The 20,886-nt window shown below is 33.3% G+C and overlaps 2 protein-coding genes across 7 annotated transcripts in view; both read left to right on the top strand.

Moving 5' to 3' along the window:
* LOC127856425 (zinc finger protein 432-like) overlaps positions 1 to 20,886 on the top strand; it is a 205,341-nt gene that overhangs the window by 1,973 nt on the left and 182,482 nt on the right. The window lies entirely within an intron of this gene.
* The window catches only part of LOC127856428 (uncharacterized), a 58,779-nt gene that overhangs the window by 21,601 nt on the left and 16,292 nt on the right, over positions 1 to 20,886 (top strand). The gene's annotated exons all lie outside the window — the stretch shown is intronic.

The following is a 20,886-nucleotide window of genomic DNA, read 5'->3' as shown; positions in this document are numbered from 1 at the left end:
AACAGCTTGTATGTACAGTACAGCCAACGCGTAACAAACATAATCTGCGGCTACGCCACGGCTAAAAATTTAGTACGCGGCGGCCGTGTCGAGTGTTCACGCGGCGTATCGCCGAGGCACTCGGCATCGATCCGCGCAACGACGCTGAGTCTGTTTTAACCTCGCGTTCTTTCGCGGAGTAAATCTGTCGCATACGTACGCGGCGTATTGAGTGAAAAGATATACACCTACATGTAAATTTGTATAGCATAGAAACCTAGATTTACGCTACTTTCATATTTATTATTTTCACGTTTTAATAAGCGATATGGCACGTAATGCGATTAAACCAATTATCGTTGAATAAATTACGCACAACTGTAAATGTTTCGTTCGATTCTGAAATGAGCATTATTCAATTTGTAATCCGAAACACGCTTTCGAATTTTAATGCTTATGCGACATTAACAAATTCTAGCGTCAAATATACAGTGCTAAAATATCCTTTGTCTCCATAAAAAGCGCGCGATAATTATGCAGACATGTAGAACGTCGCATGGAAAGTTTGGGTGTATTGTGTGTTGTATTAAAACGTGTACATCACGTCAGGCGATTTATGCGTGTTCAAAGGAAAAAAAATCACCCTGATTGGACGTTATTTCATCACATCTTTAAATAGTAACAAATTCCAAAATGTATTTTATACTTAAGAATAATTGCGAATGTGTGTGTGTCTTGAGCACTTTTATCGTAAATATTTATTGGAATTTGCTTTAAAACTGGAATATCGGGTAATGATTAGAGATATCAACTGTATAATATAAACAAAATGAAACTACTTTATATACGCATAGTCAAACAATAGTTATAATAAGCTGATATTTAAGTGTAGGTTATTGATGTGGCTTCAAACTGCTAATTGTCTCAGCAAAAACAACAAGCACTTATATATAAATCCACCATCTGCTGGAGCCTTGACCACTCTTATGTGCCAAAACATGACACGTGACATTGTTTATGTGTGAATACATACACTACGGGCGAAAAACAAACTAACTTGGACAGACACATTAAATATGCTTATATGCTAATACATGTTGTCGTAAAAATTAAACCCAAAACAAATGTGTTTGTTGATCGTTTAATATAAAGACAATAATCATACGGCGCAATAAACGCACACAAAGTAACTTAAAGTACTAAAGCCGATTCTAAAAATGACATTTGTAAATGATTATTGGGATTTTGTTAAAACATGCCCGTGATAATCGTATTTTGTTTTTATAAATTCGATTTGTTTTATTTGCATTCTTTTAAAATAATTATTTGTATCCAGATGACATCAATTTCTTTAGAAACGGGAATGCAATCACTAAAAACAAAACAACAGCATGCTTTTTTATTAACTCGTTTATCTATTTCGAATCCGCACACATGAAATTAATTATGATTTTAAATATTATATAATTGTTCTAATAAATTTCTTTGACTAACTAATCATTTAAAAAAGATTTTGATTTGAAAATGCGCATCGACTCGGCGTCATGTCGCGGACCGCAGCTTGCCTCGGCCCACTGACGCGGCTCCAACGGCCGACTCGACATCGACTCGTTGCGCCTTGCTGCCGCGGATCGCGAAAATATGTTTGTTCCGCGTTGGCTGTACTGTACATGTACAGTACTATATCAAACACAGCATAATCACTGTTTATTAGCATTTAAGCTTTATACAATGTTTTAATCACATTTTACAGGTACAAGTTTCATGTTTTGACAGTTCAAATAGCGTTTGAGATGCCCAATGAGTGGTTTTGATCACGTGATCCGTTATGGCTACAAGTGATTTGTGAAGTCCGATGTGAAAAAAACGTGCCACAAAAAGATATTGGCTGCATTTTAAAACATAATTTTTGGTTTAAAGGGGCCTTTTCACAGATTTTTGCATGTTTTTAAGCTTGTCATTAAATGCTTTGTATTGATTAATTTAAACATTGGAACTTAAAATCTTCAATAAAAAAACAAGAATACAATTATAAAATGGAAAAAAAAGTAACCCTCAACAGGGCTCGAACCACTGACCCCTGGAGTCCTGGAGGAAAAGGTCTCCCGCTTATATATACCACTTGACCATCCGTGCTCATGTTTTAAGCGGATGTATTTTTTATGCCCCCGGTAGGGTGGCATATAGCAGTTCAACTGTCTGTCAGTCAGTATGTGTGTATGTCAGTCTGTCCACCCGTCCGAAAAAAATAACGTTGGTCATAACTTTTGCATTATTGAAGATAGAAACTTGATATTTGGCATGCATGTTTATCTCATGAAGCTGCACATTTTGAGTGGTGGGAGCTCAAGGTCAAGGTCATCCTTCAAGGTCAAAGGTAAAAAAAAAATTCAAAGCGGCGTTCTCATAAAGCTGCACATTTTGAGTGGTGGAAGTTCAAGGTCAAGATCATCCTTCAAGGTGAAAGGTTAAAAAAAAATATTTCAAAGCAGCGCAATAGGGGGCATTGTGTTTCTGACGAACACATCTCTTGTTTACTTATAGAGGCAATCCTCATAGTTTCCAAAAATATAATGACAGTGTCAGAACTTTCCAAATTATTCAATTGTTTCGCGTTGCAACGCTTTATTTTTTCAGGTTTTCAGATTGTCAAAAGATGCATATAATGGATATTTTAGAGCTTGGTAAATGTTCAGTATTACTATTTCCTCAAAAATATTATAACTTAAACGAAAGTTTGCGAATCTGAAACAGCTTTTTTTTAATTTGGTCAATTTACCAAAACGTGAAAAGACCCCTTTAACAGTAAGCAAAGGTAATATTTTATTAAACTGGTATAATAGATGTAGCTAATATCTTTCCCATCAATCTTTTAAAATCAATAATTACTGATGTAAATAATTACACCAATCTTTTGACAGACTAATTAAGTACAAAATAGAGCTTTGAAGTAAAAACTGTATTGGTATTTACACAACATTTGCAGCAAATATTTCAGCACGTGTAACCAATTGTTTTCAAAACAAAATCGAAAAAAGTTTTAACAAGGCAAAATCTACATGTATGTGATAGAAGTTTTGTTTGCTTTTAAGCTCGCCATTGAAATGTGTGTAATAGAAATGTTTACATTACTTCTGCACTTTTTAGCACCATTATTTAAAATGCATTTGTTCCATTGTTTAAAACATAAATTTATTTTATTTTTTTAAGAAGTTGAGACAATATGGAAACAGCAGATAATCAGCTCACTTGTCGCAGATGTTGGATATCATTTGAAAACATTGACCAGTTCCTTATGCACCAAAGTTACAAGTGCAGCATGGCACTGACTAATTGTCATTCATCGAAGGGAAGGTATACCTGACAGAGCTGTATAAGTCAGTTTGAATCTACATGTGCAGTTGTGCACTACATAATCACATGCAGAGCTGCTCTAATGATGGTTAGCGACGTTTCAACTGAACATTAGCTTAAACTTTAAGTACCCCTTTATTCTCTCTGATATTGGAATTGCATTGGACAGTTAGACAATTTAACAAATACTTCATGTGCATATGTAAGTCCCAACAGTCATCAGTATACCGATGCACAGCGATGTTTGTTAATACAATGAGTAGATGTTCAGCGATTGAATACATTTAGTTGACATCGTAATTTGGAATTATATAACTATGATGAGTGAACAAGATGCTACTGTTCTATTCAATGACAAAGGATACACTTAAAGCTACCGAAATTTAACAACTATCTGCAAACAAATGGGCTAAATTCTTATGTGCTCATTACAGTGCCAACATAATGATAACACATGCAAAGGAACACTTTTACTCCAATATTGAACCTACACTAACTACTTAACAATGTACACATTCCGAACGTTACCGGAAGATATTTTAACATCTCATATACTTGCATTCACACTATGATGTGATACCGCCCTTAAAAATCGACCGACGTTCATGGAAATGTAATGTCCGCTGAAAATAAAGCAACGTGCATTGACAATTATTGTGTTTCCATTTCAACTTTAGAACATCTTCAGAAGTTATTCATGTCCCTACTAACTTTCACTTTTATTGTTTACATAATGTGTCTATAACTAAAACTTAAATACTGGGCCTATTTTTTTTTTATTTAACTGACAAATCTGTTGGTGAAGACGTAATCATCCATCTTGTTCTAAAGCAGACTTTCGGGAAAACTGCAAAACCGTTATGCTTAACAATTCTTTTCCAATTGGAAAAATATACTTTTGATGCGCTTATTAAAATATGTAGATTCAAACATACCTAAAAAAAATCGCCTATTCTCGCTTATAAGCTGTTAATGAAAGCTTCTGGAGCGAAAAGTATAGGAAGATGTGTTAAACCATTGTATTTCTCATATCTATTGCAAACAGTCATGAAGAGGGCCCTCAGTCAATCAAGTGAATTTAATGAATTTAAGTGGCTTATTATACTTGCGTTGTAATCTTCAATATCATTTAAGGATAGGAATCATAATAAAATAACTGGCTTTTATGTGAATCATGTTTCTTTACATAGATGGGTGTCGTTTAGAATTTTAAGAAAGAAAATTCAGTTTTCTTGAATCATCACGTCATGGATTCGCTTGCTAGAAATTATAAACCCTGATGTTTGACTTCTCTGACGGAATTAGCTTGCGTTGGTAATGAAACGTAAAGCTTGAAGTGAAACTATAATAAACGAGGATTAACATGAATAGTGTTGAGGTTGTGTGGACATGTTGTTGCTTGACGATGTTGTCAGGTACACTGTACTTTTTTGTTGTAAGTCGCTTAGCATGTTTGAATTACGAATCCCTTTTTGCATTTGTATTTACTTCAAAAGTGTAACATTTATGTGTTTTAGCAGCTTTGTGAAAAGCACCAACTGTTTGCTCGATTTATTTACTCGATTGATAATAGTTATCGCATATAAAGAATGATTTGGTTGCTTCTAAGGATTTTCTTTAATATCAACTTAAAAAACAGGGACTTGGATTAAATATATATCATGCTGATATTTTTGAATAAGCGTAATCGAACAAGGTTATGGAAGTTTATCAATCAATAAAGAGACCTGTCTCATAACAACGAAAATTCCAGGTATCAAAATTAGTTGAAACCAAGAATATGTAACTAATGCTTATTACAATTAAGCTTTTTTCCATTAGTATATTGCGACAAGAACAAGATTGAAATTAAGCCCCGAATTCCGTTGTCATAGGATTAGATCCGTTAAGAAAACGCAAGTTAGCCCAATGATAATGCGTGTATTATATATACAGCGACCGGTACAGAATTCCATAAACGTACTTCGATCTAGTAGAAGAAATATGCTAAGATTAGCTATCAATTTTAAGATATTGGAATAAAACCGTCAATATTAATGATTGGGTGTGTATTCTTTCTTTTGTTTCAGTGGTGCCTGTAAATGGTGCGTGTGTAATGGTTAGTCCTAACATCACGGTCAAACCGACCCCCGAGCCCCTTTTAGACCCAGGTCAGCGCGTTGATATCAGCCTCAAATGCGTTGGTAGCGAAAAATATCTTAGTTACTACATCCGCAACAAGTACGATATTTGTCTGGTACAGTCTTAATGCAATTAACATGGTAAAAGGCAAATTTACCCCATAATGATTACGCATAAGATGTAAAATATAATAAATACTTTTGTACAGCAAAATTATCTGTGAAGCAGTAAGTTTGTTTGTAAATCGCATAAATAATAATGTGAGAAATTTAACACCAGTTGCGCATCGCCATTGACGTCGTCCGTCTTTATGTCCGTCCATGTGTCTATCCGTAGACACAAACTAGCCCGCAAGCGTTATCGTGCACTTTTTCACATAGAGCATTCAAATGTGCACATTTGTTTCTATATTAAACGATGCTATGCACGTGATATTCATGACAAATAAAGCTGTTCCGTTCGTACGTAGAGGACCCCTGGATTTCAAGGGCGGGAACGTGAGAACACGATATGAAGGAGCGGATTCTCAGGATAGAGATGCGAAAATGCGAACTCGTAATGCGAAAACGCGCGATCACAATGCTAAGACTACGGGGTTCAGTTATGGCCATTCATTGTTCTGCATTGTCAAATTTTGGATTGCGATGGAGCGGAAGCATAATGTGACAGCGCCATATCAAGATGCAAGGTTGTGAAATCACGATGCAAGGGTGCGAAAATATGATGCGAGATCGCGATATAAATATCGTGTTTTAGCATTTGCGATCTAAGAAAAAACATGGGGTTACTCGAAATCATGATGCGAATAATGATCATCAAAAGGTCTTATAACGTGTCTTCATCAATTAATTATTGATGATTTTCAAATGTCTTTGTCTATGTAAAGTTTCTTATTGAATTTTTTATTAAAAAACTCAAAACATTAGATCATTCCTTTAAATTTTAAAGACGTGTTATATTTGTTCCAATAATTTAATCATGGCGACGAAATTTTGAAAATAAACCTTTAATGACAACAGGTCACTTACATTGAAACTAATGACTCTAACTTTTTAAAATTATGCTTTTCTTGTTATTTATATTTTTTTATTCAAATTATCATCACAAGACCCTATCACTTTTTTTCCGCATTGTAAACTTGCAATTCAAAACAACAATGGTACAGTTCTTCAATCACACATTCATTTTACGAAGCTGTCGGTCAAAACGAACAGCATGCATATTAAAATTTTAAGTATAGTCAACTTAAGTTCAAATTGGTATATTGTAATCTGTATCACAATTAATTCAGACTTGCAAACCTGTGTTTATTATCATGTTATTATGTACTCTTCTTTAATCCATAGTGTGATCTGGGATTTCAAAGACAACAACGGCACATTTCATCCGATCACATATTCATTTTACGAAGCTCAAGGAAATAACACCCAGTACGCTGATTTGAATTTCAAGTCTGGTCGATTTGAGTTCAAACATGATGCCACAAAAGACGATAACTATCAGTTTATTCTTAGCATTCATGGTATGTGTCACTTCCATAATAACACCTTTTTCCATGTATGGTCCGCTCTTTAAGCATGAACTAGTATCTTATATGTTGCTTAAATTCTGCTGAACACTGTGGCCTAAAGAGTTTTGTTAATAAACTATTCGCAATAAAACATTTGCTTCCCTCTCAACATTTGTACTCTAAGAGTGTTTAAGGTTTCTTATAAATATACATTATTTATGCATAAACTGTGTTATTGAAATGACCGTCGGAAATACATGTATTAATTAAAGATTACTTGCAAGTGCAGAATGCCTTCATTTATATTTGTAAGGCCGTAAGCTTTCACATGTACAGGCAAAATCTCTACTGTAAATTACAAGATGATCCCCATTTTAAACACTAAAAAATATACAATTCTTTGTTATCATTCATGATGCATTTTAATATAAATAACTAGTTGTAAAAGAACAGTCTGAGTAAATGCTGGTCTAGGGAAAGCATTGGTTTTATTTTTCTTATTTCAAAAAGGAACTAGTTTGGTTTTGTATCTCTATCTTGTATCTCCGCATGTTAAGGAATGGCATATACACGTTCCTTTATATGGAATATTTTAGATGTGTTACCGTAAAGCAATGCGAAATGAATGTGTTTAAACTGTCACCCGCTGTCGACATACTTTTTGCCTACGTTAAATAAGGCCACAACAAACTGATCAGTTGTTTGAAGGAATTTTACCTCAAGGCTAGTGTGCGTAATAACAATATACTATTTCTTATTTCATGTTTAGCTTTACTAGTCAACGAATCGTCAAAGTTATTCTCCTGAACTCAATATCGGCTATTGCATCTGTATAGTTATCTGCTAAAAGTAAACGTGCACAATCTCAACCGAAACTTCACACATGGGTTTCGAGTCATTGTAAAATATAACTGACAAAGATCCGTTACTCTGAATTGATATTTAGAAAACCATGTCCCCTTTTTGTTATCAAAAATGGGTAAAGATAAACGTGCAACATCTTAATATAACAGTTTCTTGTACATGTGTTCAATTAACACTTCACAAACTTCGGGGTCATTGTATGCGGTCACTGACTAATTTCCATACCGTTGACCTTATGAATAATTATGCCGATTTTTGAACTGGTCAGAACATTGTGATGAGCGTTTTCTGGATCCATTCTTTATCATTTCTACCGACGTTGAAATAATATGTGACATGAGTGTTCTGGGTCTTTATTAACATTTACTGACTTAGATCTATAATTATGACTAGCTTTTTAGCAGCAGTACATATATCCGTAACTTCTACAGATTTTCAATCATGAAGTTGCATATGGGGCAGTTGGTTAAAGGTCAAATCCACTGTTGCTCAAAATAAGTGAACATGCTTTTCAGCTTCAAGTTTGCATATATTTTGGTACGTACTACAGATATACAACTTTAAATGTGTCTTTGTTTTCATTATATCTGGCGACTTGCAGACACTTGTTTATTATATTATAAAAGCGTAAAAATAGTCACGTACGCTGTCTTGGCATAAATCATGTCTATATAAAGTAAGAGGAAATCGCACAATATGTATGGTGCCTATACATGTTTGTATCCAACATATGTGCAAAAGTATTCCTAGTTTATATATATTGCAAATAGTTTCCTCTAAATACAATCTGGAAAACGGTTTTGTTATCGTCTGTTGTTTGTGATTGATAAAATCCAAACACTAAACAATCTTTGATGTAAAAACTTAGACTTTACCGTAATAAAGCTGGAAAATATACCTTTTCGTTTGAAACATTCGGATGCGGGATAAAAAGTGCAGGTGCGAGCGAAATAAAACAAGTTATATTGTTCATCACATTGATCAATAAATTAATCCAGAGCGTCAGCATTATTATTTAATATAATATATCATCACTTGTACTGCATCGTTAATTTCAGTAATGACTATAATGCGTTTTTAGTTCTAGTCAAAATAAACACTCTTCTTTGAGTATGTGTATTGTGAAGTTCTGAAAAAGGTTATTAAGTCACTAATAGTTTTAGTTTCAAGTTGAATGTGAGATCAAAGTTTTAACATGATATCCATCATAACCATATCTCCTGGTTTGAGAACTTCGTTGTGTTGTTATTTCAGGTATTATGCAGTATTTTAATATATGGACCTTAGTCAATTTGAATGAGAAATATATATAATCTGACCATAGGATTATAAAAAGTACAAATTTTACCGAAAAAACTCACCGTGAACTTTTACATAAAATAAACAAAAAAAAACTGCTTAAACTTGCAAAAAAAAGACATGTGCTTTCATTTATCCATCGAAATTCCTAAAAAAAAAATATATATATATTATTTTTAATTAATGAATATATGAATAATTAACTGTTCCCCTGCTATGCTAATTTGTGGGCTAAATCATATTTAAGTGCATTGCATGTGTTTATGAGAAATTAAGCATGGCATATTAGGTTGCATCGTGTGTTGACTCACCAACTAGTCTACAAAAACCTTCCGCTGGTGACTTTAATTTAATTCAATGCGCCCTTTACAATAAAATATGTTTCATAATTTCATTATTATTTTGCTCAAAGTATTAACTCAGATGCTTCAATAAATGCATTTTTTTAAATTTTGATTAACCCAATTATGCCTAGCGTCTAGAAAAAAAGCCTTGGCAAACAGCGTAGACCCAGATGAGACGTCGCATGATGCGGCGTCTAATCAGGGTCTGCGCTGTTTGCTTAAAGGATTTTTTGTAAGAAATATTCTAAATATAGAAATAAATATACAAGACATCCCTAATTTTGGAAATAAATTGATCCAAATTAGAAGGATGGGAGAATCCACTAGGCATACATGGGTTAATATAAGTTTCTGAAAACAAATAAAACGTTAGTTTTTTGCATGATAAATAAATGTACAAAAAGTAATTAAGACAACGCTATACATACCGACTTACAAGCAGTTTAATAGAGTGGCTAACATATGGCTGTATTTTGCTACTGTCTGTTAGTTCTACATAATAAATTATTTTCTTAATATACCTCCATGATTACCAAACCATTATAGTTAAACACTGATATTGTTTACACTTATTAAACATAATTCTATACAATGCTTTTACATAATTATTGAAATCAACTTATCAGTTTCATACTAAACATGCAACTATATTCGAATTTATCATGTCTAATAATTTGTTTCAATTTATTAATTTGAACAAATTATCTATTAAAATAGCTTCCTAATAAACAATTGTGTACAAAACTGTGCATTTTCTCAATTATAACTTTACATATATATATCTTATCTTACAAAAAGACACGATATTAAAATACTTGTGCTTATTCAATTGGACAGGCTTTGTTTCAAACGTAAACTAATTTCCGATTGCTGAAAATGCTTATGTTTTAAGTGCTCTTCCAATCTTGTAGGTGTGAAGTACAGCGATGATGGAGAATATACATGTACCCTGATGAAAGGTTCAACTAAGACTGTCGCGGACATGAAGACTGTCAAAGTAACTGTTGTCCGTGAGTTGAATCTTGGATACAAGTAGAATCTTAAAGTATAGTTTTATCAGATCTGATTTATAAAAATACATATCACATGTACGATTTTGCAGTCGTTGAGACATAATTACCCTCAAAGTCATTGCTGTCCATAAGTTGAATCTAATAGATTCTTCAAGTGAAGTAAGACTTGATTGATCTATTAAACATTAACATTTGACATATCAGATCTAAAGTGTTGCGTAACAAATATGTGTGTAAGTATTTTATATTTTTTAATAATATATATTTCTGAACAAGGTTAAAATTATGCTACGAAAATAAACTGATAAAAGTATATAGTAGACTCCTTTACTACAGGGCCTTAAATTAATAATTCATTGAAATAAGGTTCTGATATCATGAAAACAAACTCTCATCTCATGAACAGAAAATACATTCAAGATCTATTATCTTTGTGTGTTGTAGAAATGAGTTGAATATCATGCAAGGAATTTGTGTTAAAAAACGAATTAAAATAAGCGATGTTTGAACAGTCATTAATTCAACAGAAAAGTTTTCATTATTGATATTTCCATACATAAAAATACTTGGAAAACATATTTAGAGAGTACCTTCGTTTTTTTCTGAGATTTTTGTTACTTTTTGTTTGAGTCAGTTTAAAGTAAGCTAACCAAAGCATTTAATGATCTGTCACATTTGTAAGCTCTTGTGGTTCCACTTCTGTTTGCAGATCCCGTTGACTCGGTGATTTTGTCTTTGTATGACTCCAGGGGTGCGAAAGTTGAAGTCTCTAATGCATCTGTGGTTGCCAGAGAGATCAAACCAGGCAAATACACGGTGAAACTTCTACATATTTAAACGATGACTTACAATAAAATGAATTCAGAATCTTGAATTCATATTAATTAACTCATGCAAGTATAAGTGATCATTTGTGCATTAATAGTTTGTTCTCTTTTCTCTCTATTATTTTGCTCACCTAAGTACAACGTGCTCATACTGAGCTTTTTGGATCACCCTTTTTCCGGTGTGTGTTGTTTAAATTTACCATTTGAACACTCTAGAGGCCACGTTAATCGCTCAATCTTTATAAATCTTGATCAAAACATTTGTGCTAATGATATCTCGGCCGAGTTTGCATCTGGGTCACGTGTGGTAAAAAAATATATCACTAGTTTAGGTTAACTTAAAGAAAAAGCCTTTGAATACATGTCAATTTTTTTTTGTCCGATCATCATCAAAGTTACTTAGAACAGTTTCCAAATAATATTAAGACTAAGCTGGACCATTAGTCCGGTCCGTTGCAACAATTGCCGACACGGGCTGTGTAGTTTCCCTTATGTGGATATATAAAAAATCTTATGAACACTTTTAATGCCACATGTCTTGGAATATCTTTATCAAACTTGCTTTAGACATGTGCGCCTATGACATCTTGGCTAAAAATATTTCCAGTGCGTTGAATGAAATTGTCGTAAGGTTGCAGGGCAGTTTCCCTTATGTAGGAAATATTCCCGTATATTTATCTCAATTGGACTTGCTAAGAATATTTCTTCTCATATTATCTTGGCAATGTTCGAAACAGGTTCCGGTCTTTGTGTAAACATGACCGCAATGGGGGGAGCGCCATTTGTTTGTTATATGGCTGAATTCAAACGTAGTGTAAACTTTAGACGTCACTTGTATTGTCAAATCTTCGCGAAACTTGCTCAGAACATTTCTCCAAATGATAGTATGCATACTTTTACACTGGGTCGCATGTGGTCAATATTTAGGTCATATTAAAGAAAGATATCGTTTACACTTTAGGTAACATGTATATCAAATCATCGAAAAGAATATGTAAGTAATAAATTGATTAATTATAAATCATACTACCTGAAAATGATGGTTTACCATACTACCTGCTCGTGAGGTTATGCCATACTACCTGACACAGGCTTTTCCGCCCTATGCCACGGGTCCGAAATTCGGCCCCATTCCCAATGCAAATCTGGTTGTTTTTTTCCCAATTGAAAAAAAAAAATCCCAATTCCAAAAAAAACAAAAACAAAAACATTTTTTTTTACCTTAAAATATATAAGTTAACCTGATCCGGTGTAGAAAATAGAAAGTGTTGCATAATTAAATTATCTGTTGCCTTGAATTTGTTTTAAAAACTGTAAAATATGTTAATGATTATTTAAGACTTTCCTTATTTTCCTCAAAATTCGGCGCTTCGCACGATTTGTTTCACCTCAAAAAAGGCCAGGCCTTTTCCCCAAATTCAGATTAAAAAACCTGCACTTATCTCACATGTTTATAATACTTTGTAAAATTTTAATAATAAGTAATCAAAATAGTCGTTATTTACCAGTTAATGGCTTCTTTGAAATATAAGAAACACTATTTACATGCGATAATTTTTCCCAATTGAGCCAATTTTGCGAATATTTTTTTTCCCAAAATGGGGGTTTTCACGACGCGAAATTCCCAAAATTCCAGTGTGGCGTATTCCCAAAATGGAGCGGAAAAAGCCTGTGACAGTGATGTATTACCATACTGCTTGATAGTAATGTTTACCATACTACATGATAGTGATGTTTTACCATAATACATGACAGTGATATTTTACAATTCTACATGATAGTGAATGTTTAATGATACTATCTAAAAGTAACTTTTTTTGCCTACTTTGTTTAAATTTTATGACGTGGGCACAATAATCTAGACAAACAGTATATACGTATGCCCCACTTCGAAGAAGAAGGTTTATATTGTTTGCTGGATGTCGGTCGGTCTGTTAGTCGGTAGAGCAGTCTAAATGTCGGTAGACCAGTTCGATTCTTATGCATAACTCGTCAACGAATTGACCGATTGGCTTGGCACTTCACATGTGCATAAGTCTTGGAAAGTAAATGATCCCTATTGAAATTAGGGTCACTAGGTCAAAGGTCAAGGTCACTATCACACTAAGTGTGAAAATCGTTTCCGATCAATAACTCGTCAATGAATTGACCGATTGGCTTGATACTTCACATGTGCATTGGCCTTGGACAGTAAATGACACCTATTTAAGTTGGGGTCACTAGGTCAAAGGTCAAGGTCACTATCATGCTAAGTGTGAAAATCGTTTCCGATCAATAACTCGTCAAATAATAAACCAATTGGCTTGATACTTCAAATGTGCATTGGCCTTTGACAGTAGATGGCCCCTATTGAAATCGGGGTCACTCAGTCAAAGGTCAATGTCACTATCACAATAAGTGTAAAATCGTTTCCGATCAATAACTCGTCAACGACTTGATTGATTGGCTTGATACTTCACATATGCATTAACTTTGGTCACGTGTGGTCAAAACTTGTGTCACTAGTTTAGGTTAACTCCAACAAAAAAACATTTGAATACAAGTCACAGTTTTTGTCCAATCATCATGAAATTTGTTTAGAATATTTTCCAAATGATATGTCGACCAGGCTAGACAATTAGTCCGGTCCGTTGCGAAAATCGCCGCCACGGGCTGTGCATTTTGCTTTATTTGGATATATATAAATCTTATGAACACTCTTAATGGCACATGTCTTGGAATATCTTTATCAAACGAGCTTTAAGCATGTGTGCCTGTGACATATTCGCTGAACATACTTCCACTGCATAGAATGAAATTGTTGCCAGGATGCAGGACAGTTTCCCTTATATGGAAAATATTCCCTTATATTTACCTCAATTTAACTTGCTAAGAATATTTCCTCTAATATTATCTCGACAATATTCGTAAAAGTTTCCGGTCTTTGTAGAAACATGGAAACATGGCCGCCAGGCGGGGGCGTCATTTGTTTCTTTTATGGCTGAATTCAAACATAGTGTAAAATTATATATATATTATATTTTAGATACTACCGTACTAAAAAATATATATATATTTATTTATATATATTGTTATAATCAGAACATTTCTTCAAATGCTATTTTGCATAGTTTTACACTGGGTAGCATGGTGTCAATATCCAGGTCATATTAAAGAAAAAGGTAACATAAATTTCCAATATTTGAGAAAATTTGTTCAAATGATACATTGATTGATTATAAACCATACTACATAACGGCTTACCATACTACCTGCTAGTGATGTTTCGCCACACTATCTGACAGTGATGTTTTACCATACTGCTTCAAAGTGATGTTTTACCATTCTACCTGATAGTGAACGTTTCATGATACTATCTGACAGTAACTTTTAATCGCCTTCTGATTTTTAATTTTATGCCGTGAGCACATCATCTAGACAAACAGAATATAGTTTGTTTCAAATTTCTATATCCTTTTTTCATAAATAGGATAAATTATACGTTATATTAAATAATAATCAATTTTATCACAGGTTTATATTTGCAATTGTGGTTAAATTACATCGCAGGTCGATTAAACTGGCATTGCAAAAATGATTAAATGAGTTGGAAAACGTGATTAAATGACATCGACAAAGTTTATGTACTTAAACGCGCTTAAGTACACGATTATCAAATGTTATCATTTGATTGTAAAGTATAGTTCTCTTTTAAACAACAAACTAATTTGTCCTTTTTTTATTTACTACGCGTATTTGACATTTTAAATCAAAAGCATATCATTTAGAAAAAACTTTTAGTCCTCCAAGTTATTGCTTAAATATAAAAAAATTATTGGTCAACGCAATCATTGATTGGCGATTGACAGCTGGTTTACTACGGTTCGTTGAAATATTATGTTTTACCTGTGCTTAAATTTGCTTTTGGAGCTGCATTTGCAAACATAAAAATGTGTTATGAATTATTGAAATAACATTTCACAAGAAAATTTACTCTCTATATTTTTTACAGGCACAGTGCCAAGCAACAGGCAGCAACCCTGCACCCAAAATTGAGATTAAGATTGACGGAAACAGTATTGTTGCCTCCGATACAGGATATAAGGCAATTGTCAGTGGTCGCCCGTCATATTCTGGCACAGTTCGTCAGAATATAACCATTGCTGCGTTGGATATCGATCAGTTTTTCACATGTGAGGCAAATATTCCGGGAACTTACTATGCAACCAAGGAGGCTACCATCCAATTGAAGGCTGTCATTAGAAATATCAGTAAATATTGGGTATATGCTTGTAAAAATAAGACTCGAAAATTTCGCTCTAAAACAATTGATTTATTTATTAATGGAACAATTAATACCTCTTATTCAAACTTAGTTTTGGATATCCATTGGGTGTCAGGGTCATGATCAAGGTGATGTTTAACAAATATTGAAAACAAATCTGCGTAATAACGCTATAATTAATTGACCTATTGCGATTTAACTTAACACATTCGTATCTAAATCGAGCGCTTTGTAGGATTGCAGATAAAATGCATAAGGTTAAGGTCCCTATAGCTTAAAATAAAAAATAATAATTTGGAATTAGGTAATTGTTATTGAATATAGATATAACAATGTCTAAATATTTCAACAACGAAGTGGGCTGTTGTAATAAAACTAAGTACATAAATGTCGTATTGGATGGATGGCGTCAACGTCAAAGTCATTGTCGCTGCTACTGGTTTGATTGTACTTGATAACGTCATCACAAATTGATCAAATTAAATAAAACTGCATACTGTCAAAGTCATTGTTTATTAATGTATAAAAAAACTTAATTTAAATCGTTGGTGATTTAAGCAGCCTTGTTAGCTTAGCCCTACAACAATACATATTGTCAAATAAAAACATATACATGATTACTATACATACCGAGTCAACATTCGTTATTTTTAGTGAAAAAAGTTTAATTTTGATCAAGCTCAGCATATGAGCGAAGCAAAGCATATCAATATCCGTTTTGTTCAGAACGAAAAAAAAATGCAATGCATATCTTACTTGTTGATTTGTTCAGCATTTTATAATAAGTAATTGTATTATACTTAACTGCTAATATGTGTTCAATTCTTATGTCTGAAAATCTGTCAGTATATAAACTCAATAGCTGCCATTTCGTTGCCTCCCGACCCTGCACGCGACACGTCAATGGGAGACAACTTATTGTGGGTCAAGGTCACAGTTCCAGTTATAGCAGCCATCGCAATCGTCTCAGTTGTTCTAGTAGTCGTAATTATTCGAAGGTAAAGTTGCTCGTCAAAAAACATAACAGTTGTAAATATAAAGTGAAATGTATGGTTAATGTCATAAATTTACGTTAAGTGTACGTAACAGAGTTATTATTAATTTGTTAAATGCATGTATTCACAACCCGATTTGTAGGAAACGTCGCCAAAGCTTGTCGGCAAGGAGTTCTCTAACCAAACCTCGACCCAAGGTTCATCACAAACTGTTCTCCATCTCGCAGCCACAGCGGAGTATGATATGGTTCTGGATAAGAGTGAACATTACTACACACAGCCTCAACAAGACGGCTCCGCACCGAGCGAGCATCCATACGCAGCGTTATCTGGGCGTGAAAGCAGTGCATATGAAAACCCTTGATCGCCAATTTTCTGGTGCAGGCACTGCTCCGAAACCACAGCATTCTGTGCCAAACCTAGAAAATCATGTGTGTGATGATACTGATGTATGTGCTCCTGCACAACTGGACAACACCATACCAACAATAATCTTTAAACGTTAATCGTAACAACGTAATACAAACCAAGACATGTTTCTTAAACGCGACAAACCGAATGCAGACGATGAACATTTAAAGCTTGTGGCTTTATTAATTGTTTGATAAAATATGAAATCATATTCTTGTATATTATTCGAATCTGACCTTTGAACATTAAGGCTGACAAAGAACAGTGTGCTTCGAGCACGGTTTTTACACGCTTAACACCGTCTTGACATGGGGAAATTTTTCGCTTGGTACTATTGTTAAATTGACCTTTTGACTAGGCATATGCAACCTCGACAAAACTAAATTAATTGTTATACGACATTTCATACATTGTAGCAATTCGTATTTTAACACGAATCCCAAATATCTAGAATCTATAGTTGAGTAGAATATATTATTTATATTGCCTAAATAATCTCAAACCGCATTAAGGATTACTTTAAGAAACGTATTCATTATATTACAATGTGTAGAAAAAAGTAATATACACCACAGAGCTGAATTGTACCACTTACAAATCAATAACAGATGGAGCATCTTCCTTTAAAGGAATACAGTGCAAAATCAATAAATCTTCATTGAGCAAATGAATGAGTATAAATCATGCCTTTTGATATGCTGTCTCATCATCGTCACTTAAATAATAATCATCATTTAAGTTTATTCATTTGCTGTAAAAAGAAAGTGAATGTCGTGATCATCTTTACAATTACTACGTTGTTTTATGTTGTATGCTGCATTGTTACAATTTCTATTAAGCAACATAGCTACTGCCAGATGTCAGTAGAGAGAAACAAAGATTAGATATGTTTAGCATAGGTTATAACCATTGTTCATTGAAAGTATATTTATTTATTAATATTCAACTTTAAAATTCCTCTTAAACTTTAAACATGTTTTAAGCTTGTATTTTCTAGGCATATGAAATTCCCGAAGTGGTTTAGAAACTGTTGTCTTGCCGCTGCGTCCATTGTTTGTTTGATTATATCTAAATACAGGGCATGTGTGTTGTTCAAATCTTAATTTTGTGTTGTTGTGTTGAAATTCAATTTAATTTCCGTTAACTGTTATAAAGGTTCGTCAACCCACATCTTTTCTTTCTGTGTTTGTTTTTTTTTTTGAAAACTTAAGGAATATCACAGATATATAGGATCTGGCACGAGTTGTCATATCATATAATATTTTATTAAACGAGTCAGGAATTTTGTAAGTAAGCGATCCTTTGGCGAGCTTACTTACAAATTTCCTGGACGAGTTTAATAAAATATGGTATGAAATGACAACGAGTGTCAGATCTTTTTTATCACATGCTTTAAAATGAGCAAATAACATTAATATTTACGCAGACATAATGATAAATCCCGAATGTTGTTTACATTTCGTGACGTCATTTGACGTAGCAACGTAATTTCAGATATATAAAAAAAATGCGATTGTTCAATCGAACGGAAATAAGCCAATGAAAACGCTTAAAAAGTATAGTAGACATGTGTAAGATAAAAGTATTCGTAATGGTTATATAACATGGGAAACATGGTATGGCATGTGATAAAAAAACTGTCTTTTATAACTGTAAGGGAGCTCCTAACGACTTAACTGTTTCCATTAAGTTGTATTTGTCTCGTGATCATTCGAATAGCTTGTTCTTTTTTGTTATCTTAAAGTTTTTTCATGCGTCATTCGTTAATGATGAAATGTCAATTTACTCGCTTTCTTTAAACAGGTGAAAACTACAAAGGCGATGTAAAACGGCCAATCGTATTGTCGGAAAAATACAAAAACGCGCACTCTCAATTATATATCAACACACAACGTATAATATATGTGCCTTTACACATGTTATTCTATAATAAATTAGCAGATGCATAATCTTGGGGCTTAACCCTTAACACAGCTTGACCCTTAGCACAAAGGCTGAGAAAAATATCCATTTCATTGCATCGCTTTAGGACATTGTTCATATCGAATGGTTACGCACTTTTACTATGTAGATCCGTTCAATATTTAAGGAATGCTTCCTTTCTCTTTAGTCGAGTATGCTTCACGATCTCGTGTATTTACCGAATTCGACTGTTTTGTATTATATGTACTTGATAAACTATTTTTGCTGTCTGAGGTATATTTCTGTTGTAGGCGACTACTATAATACTTTTTTTGTTTAATGTTATCACAAATAATCGATACTTTTTAATACTCTATTATTATCATTATTATTGTTATTTATTTATGTATTACTTTTGGTATTATTATTATTATTCAATCTATGTTCCTCACAAAACGTAGTAAGCGTGTAAACTGTTATAGTTATAATTTCACTTTTTTGTTGTATGGTATCATTAATAGTCGATACTTTTTATATTCTATTCTTATTAGTCAATCTCTGTTTGTCACATAATGTTGTAAGCATGTTAACTATAACAATAAAAACTCATTAAAAATATAAAAATATGTGTAGTTTAATGCTTTAAAATGCATTTTGAGTGTACCCCATTAATAGCCACGAAATTTATTTTAAACCTATATTCGCCCAACGTTTCTTCATTATATCCCGCTCTGTGTTAAGTTTTTATTGTTAACAGCAGATACAGATCGGCTTAAAGGCCATTTCAATTTTGCTTGGAGAGCTTTTACAGTGTAGTTGTAGATTTAATGCTGTAATCTCATATAAGATTTGATAATAATCCATAATTTCATGAAACCGTTTACATTTTAGTCCGTACAGCATTTGGTCTTGACTTATAGTCTAAATAGCATTAAGGACTTTCTCGGTTGACCATGTAAAATGGTCTTGTTACATTCTCATGGATGTCCTTGTCCAAGGTTGACTTAACCGATAAGACGGTAATTTCACGGACGTTTTTTTCTGCAAACGAAAAGTGTACAGTTTATACTGGCAACTTTGCGAACGCCAATACAATCCCACTTAGTGGGCTATTTGTTTAACCTCAATATGAATGGCGAACCTAGCTTTTAAATGAAAAGTTGACCCCAGTCAGATGATAATGATGCAAACAGTGATTCAACCTATCGTGACACAACCGGATTGTTTTCGGACTCAATCTCATATTTATATATTTCAATTTATAGTCGGTGGGGAGTGGAATATAAATATGGTATCAGCTATACCAATAAATAATTGTTGTTTTCTTTCTTGAACAAAAATAATTCAAACCAATAAGCTTGAACATGTGTAGTTAACGGTACTCCTGTTTGGTCGTGTTTCTTTCTTGATATACGACAGAACAGATCGTACTTTTTTTTAAACTTAAGCATACAACTTTATGACTAAATGAATATACACAGAAACGATATAAGGCATTGGCAATGCTATATTGTCAGCAAATAAACATTTATACTATTAATGCATAAGAGTTTTAGTGTACGCTGTGAACAAAAATGCAAAACAAATCAAATGACGTATTAAAAATCAAGAAAACGACGTCATTATACTGCGTCATTCAGCTTTAGCAATCGGGCAAAAATAGCAAAGTTTATGACATTTGGATTCATCTTGACATTAAACATTTGATTACGTAATAAAGTATGCAAAACTAATGTGAATATTGAAATTATAGTTTATATAATGAGAGTTTACAAACAATAAGCGATATAGTTAATACCCTTGTAACTTATAAAGCAAGGGATATACTCATTGACAATACATGTTTTAAAAATGCGTGCAAGAGTTGTGTCATCACTCTTGTCCGTCTTCTTAGTCATCAACAGCTTCACCTTTATCACATGTTCTATCATTATTTTCATAATTTCTCCCATAGTAACTTTAATCATAAATTACTCTTTATCTTTACCGTCATCACTCTGTTG

Source organism: Dreissena polymorpha, chromosome 13 (genome assembly GCF_020536995.1).
Source record: "Dreissena polymorpha isolate Duluth1 chromosome 13, UMN_Dpol_1.0, whole genome shotgun sequence".
Classification (NCBI taxonomy): Eukaryota; Metazoa; Mollusca; class Bivalvia; order Myida; family Dreissenidae; genus Dreissena; species Dreissena polymorpha.
The sequence above is the reverse complement of the archived record's forward strand: the minus strand, read 5'-3'. Positions and strand labels throughout refer to the sequence as shown.